The sequence below is a fragment of the Oryx dammah genome, unplaced genomic scaffold (assembly GCF_014754425.2).
Source record: "Oryx dammah isolate SB20612 unplaced genomic scaffold, SCBI_Odam_1.1 HiC_scaffold_25, whole genome shotgun sequence".
Taxonomy (NCBI): domain Eukaryota; kingdom Metazoa; phylum Chordata; class Mammalia; order Artiodactyla; family Bovidae; genus Oryx; species Oryx dammah.
The window spans coordinates 5,615,959-5,621,041 of record NW_024070209.1 but is presented as its reverse complement, the minus strand read 5'-3'; the positions used below and the strand labels follow the sequence as shown (position 1 = coordinate 5,621,041).

Here is a 5,083-nt window from a genome sequence, read left to right as displayed (position 1 = left end):
GAGGAAATTTCTGTCCAGAAGAGCATCTCCCTGGCCTTGCTGAAAGTAGAGTTTGGTTGGGACCCTCTCCTCTCCTTGTGAAGCAGGAAGTAGGAAGGAGTAAAACATCTTCCAGAAGATGACGGGACCTGAGCTTGGCTGCCCCCACTCCCCTTGCTGATGTTTCTAGAATTCAACCTTGAGTAGTGAATCACGCCACTGGCAACCGAAAACCCAGTGGTGAATTGCAGATATTACCACAAAGGAGGGTACTTTTTAAAGCTGGAAATTTGAAAGTGATCACAGGAATGATTTAGCTTCTGCAGTAACACCCGAGGTTGAAGGGCAAGAATAAACAGGTACCACTTGAGGGCCTGGGGCTCAGAGCCAGCCTGAGGGTGCTGGCTGCCGACTCCAATGGCCCAGAGGCAGGGAGACAAGTCAGCTTGAGGCCGTGTGCGCTGGGGCCCCCACACCCACCACCTGCCACAGCCCTGCCTCGTCAGCAGGGCACCAAAGGACCAGTGTAAATTACATCAGCTGGGGAGCAGACAGGAGACAGAAACCACACTGGCAATTTGAACAGGGAAAATACAACACACAGGCATATTAACTAGTAACTGGGGCTTCACTACAGAGAAGGGCTAAGAGCTTTCAAGAATGCCCGAGGGCTGAGGGGGCAGTCCAGGAAGAGAGCAGATTTGGCTGGAGCTTGGGCCTCGTGGACTTCCCTGGTGCGTCAGACGGTTAAGCGTCTGTCTACAATGCAGGAGACCCGGGTTCGATCCCTGGGTCGGGAAGATCCCCTGGAGAAGGAAATGGCAATCCACTCCAGTACTATTGCCTGGAAAATCCCATGGACTAGAGGAGCCTGGTAGGCTACAGTCCATGGGGTCACAAAGAGTCAGACACAACTGAGCGACTTCACTTGGGCCTCATGGAGTGGGCATTCTCAGGGTTTTCTGGGACCCCTCTGGTCCACAGCCAGGGCCCAGCCAGGGAGCAGGGGTCCTCCCCCCAGGGTGACATGAAGTTTGTCAGAGGGTGCAAGCCCCTGGGTGTCACCCATACCACCAGCAGCCACACCATAGAAGCCAGAAGGGGAGAGCGCTCAGAGCCAGGAAGAGGAGCCCCTTCCTTCTGCAATGTCTGTCCAGAACCTTCTAGTGACAAAGGCAGCAAAAGAAAAGTGTTTAGAGGGTCCAACTCCAGTGTCACAGAGCAGGGCAGAGAAGCCTGGGCCTGCAGCAGAGTAAAGAATGCACGGGAATCTGGCGCACATGCTCAGCTAGAGGAGGATACACGCACAGAATGTGGTAGTGACACACAGAGGCATAATACCCAGTGAAAAATGAGTGCATTCCAGCCATTGGCCACCACACGGCTGAGTCTTGGAAACACAAGTTGAGTGGGAAATGAAATCACAAAAGACAACATACTTATAAAGCTTACAATCAAGCAAAAAGACATGGTATATCACTTACCTGTACATATATATATATATGGTGAAGCTATTAAATACTTATAGAGGAGCAAAATAATGAAAACCAATATCCTCTGGAGGGGAGATGGGGATAGGATGGGGGAGGGGCACAGGGTAGTTTCAGATACATTGGTGATATTCTAGTTTTCATGTTCAAGTGCATTTGTTTAATTATTATACCTCAAAATTCATACATACAAATATAACATCTGTTACATAGGACCTGCATCTGTGTCAAATATGACTTAATAAAGTAAAAGGAATCAAAGTGTATAAATGAGCTGGGGCGCTCCTGTGTAAAAGGCCTGCACCTCTGAACCCACAGAGCTCCCTGTGAACCAGCACTGGCCAGGTGCCTGGCAGAACTATGGTAAACTGTGCAGAAACACGAGCCAAGTGTCAGGATGAAGGAAACTGTGCTTCTCCATCCCTCTGTGGGGACCTCAGCCCCAGGATTCTGGTCCAGCCCAGTACAGACTCCCAGGCCGCAGCCTGAGTGTGTGGACCACACACGGCTCAGCCCCGCCCCCTGGCCCTACTTCCTGAGTGGACCATCCACATACTGATGGATGGTATCAAAACGCATGAACTGTGGGACTTCCCTGGCTGTCCAGTGGTTAAGACTTCGCCTTCCAATGCAGGGGGTGAGGGTTCAATCCCTGGTTGAGGAGCAGAGATCCCATGTGCCTCATGGCCAAAATGTCAAAACATAAAGCAGAATCAGTATCATAACAAAGTCAACAAAGACTTTAAAAATGGTCCATATTAAAAAAAAAAATCTTAAAAAAAATATATGAACTTGCAACAGATGTCCAGATGGTAAAGAAACTAGAAGCCAAACTCCCCCAAAGTTTCTGGGCTGATTTAAAAGCTCTTCCTCAACAGGAACAACAAAACCTGGACTGGCCAGCAGGCTGCCCTTCTGCCCTTTGTTCCCCGGGAGAGAGTGTTTTCAATGACTGGAGTTCCTACCTGTCCTTATCCTGCAGGGCTCGTTCTAGAAGCCACCTCCCTGGGAAGCCGCTCCTGTCTTCTCAGGGGTCTGCCTCGTGTGTCTGCACCTACTGTGGTCTCTCCCCACCGTGTCTGGCAGCTCGGCCAGGGCAGGTAGGTTCCTCTTGTCAGCACAGGCCCTGCATGCAGCAGACACTCAGGCCACACCTGTGGGAAAAGTGGACACAGGTATGAAAATGAATACAATAAGAGCATAATCTTTATCACTGAGCCCATATACCCTCAGCTCATCATGACACCAGTGGTGACTCATCTCCACTCAGGCCCAACAAAGCCAGGGGAACTTTCAGAAAAGACCCTCAAGGTGCCAGCTGTATGCCAGGGACCGTGAGAGGACAGGGCACACGCTGGTGGATCTCAGCATCTGTCCTCATGGGTTTTGGGGCCACAGTCAATGACGAATGCTCCCCAGGGCATCAGTGTTGGTGTTAACTCCACTGCCCGGAGAGGGGGAAAGGACTGAGTCTGAAGGTCATGGACTCAGCATGGAGAAGGCGGCCTCTCAAGGAACAAGACACTTTATCATACAAACTACCTCTTATAACAGCATCCTGTTTATTACTCCCTTTAAAGCAAACTGGTATTCCAAGTTTGATGGTACCATCCCAATTTTATTCCTGGCTTTGGTCAATATTCCTGGAAAGTCAACACCTAAAGCCGCCCTGGCTTGCCTACGTCCTACCTCTCAGAAAAGGATGCTGAAGACAGAGGTCAGACAGAGAGCCCAGTCCAGCTTTTAAGCCATCTATTTTCCATGCTCTCTTTGGCTACTACATCTCCAACCAAGTTTTAAAGAAATCTTAGCACTTCCCTGGTGGTCCAGTGGCTAAGAGTCCACTTGCCAATGCAGAGGATGCAGGTTTGATCCCTGGTCCGGGAGGATTCCACACACCTCTGGACAACCAAGCCCGTGCACCACAACTACGGAAGCCACGAGTCCTGGAGCCCACGCTCCACAGTAAGAGAAACTGCTGCGATGAGAAGCCTGTGCAACCAGAAAGCAGCCTGCACGCACCACAGCTATAGAAAGCCTGCACACAGCAACAAAGACCCAGCACAGCCAAAACAATAAGGTTCTAAAAATAATAAAAAATAAAGAAATTATAATCAGATAACCATTTGGAAAGAAAAAATAGAAGAGGGCTTCTTATACTAAAATTATATCAAACAAAACAAAATGAAAACATTAAACTACCACAAACAAACGTAAGTGAGGATTTTCACCTGGGCCTAAAAGTCATAACAATGAAAGGATTAACACTGTAACACTTTTATATGGCAGAAATGCACTCAAACAAAACAAGAATAAAGGCTCAAAACAAAGAGAAACTGAGAAAAAAACAAGAAACATACAACAAACTGCTAGTATCTTTTTTTTTTGGCTACAAGGCATATAGAGGTCTTCCTTCCCAGATCAGGGTTCAAACCTGTGCCCCCTGCTGTGGAAGAGTCTTGACCACCGGATAGCCATATAAGTCCCTGCTGCTGCTGCTGCTAAGTCGCTTCGGTCGTGTCCGACTCTCTGCAACCCCACAGACGGTAGCCCATGAGGTTCCCCCGTCCCTGAGATTCTCCAGGCAAGAACACTGGAGTGGGTTGCCATTTCCTTCTCCAATGTACGAAAGTGAAAAGTGAAAGTGAGGTTGCTCAGTCGTGTCTGACTCTTAGCGACCCCATGGACTGTAGCCCACCAGGCTCCTCCGTCCATGGGATTTTCCAGGCAAGAGTGCTGGAGTGGGGTGCCATTGCCTTCTCCATGGAAGTCCCTAGTACCCTTAATATGCAAAGAGCAGTCACAACTCAATAAAAAAAGGACTACCTCAATAAAAATGAGTAAAGAACTGGTAATTTTTCAAAGACATACAAATGGCTAATATGAAATTGTTTTCTTGATTGGTAGGATTTATGATATTAATACCTAATGCTGACAAAGGTGTTTGTGGGAGTGTAAACTGGTACCTTTCCAGAGGGAAATCTCATGATAAAGATATCAATATAGTAAATGTATGTATCTTTTATTCAACAATCTCATTCCTAAGTAAGTAAGTGAAGTCGCTCAGTCATATCTGACTCTTTATGACCCCATGGACTGTAGGCCACCAGGCTCCTCTGTCCATGGGATTATCCAGGCAAGAATACTGGAGTGGGTTGCCATTTCCTTCTCTAGGCGATCTTCCCAACCCAGGGATTGAACCTGGGTCTTCTGCATCACAGGCAGATGCTTTACCCTCTGAGCCACCAGGGAAGCCCAGTCTCATTCCTAGGAAAATGTAAGAAAATTGACCAAATGCATAAAGGAACAAAAGCAACATGTTCATCAAAGCACAGTACACATTTTTAAGCTTGAAATCATTTGTCCTTCAACAATGGAAACGAATAATTTTTAGCTATGAGCCAAAATGTTATTTGGCTCATTATGACATTGCTGCTGCTGCTTAGTCACGGAGTCGTGTCCGACTCTATGCAACCCCGTGGACTGGGACGCCAAACTTCCCTATCCTTCACTATCTCCCAGAGTTTGCTCAAACTCGTCTTTGTTGAGTCAGTGATGCTATCTAACCATCTGTCATCCCCTTCTCCTCTTGTCCTCCGTCTTTCTCAGCAGCA

At 47.9% G+C, this 5,083-nt stretch overlaps 1 non-coding gene across 1 annotated transcript; it reads right to left on the bottom strand.

Moving 5' to 3' along the window:
* Positions 1 to 4,649: 4,649 nt before the first annotated feature.
* TRNAH-GUG lies at positions 4,650 to 4,721 on the bottom strand. Its single transcript has one exon. It is a non-coding gene; the product is annotated as a tRNA-His (tRNA).
* Between the last annotated feature and the right edge of the window lie 362 nt (positions 4,722 to 5,083).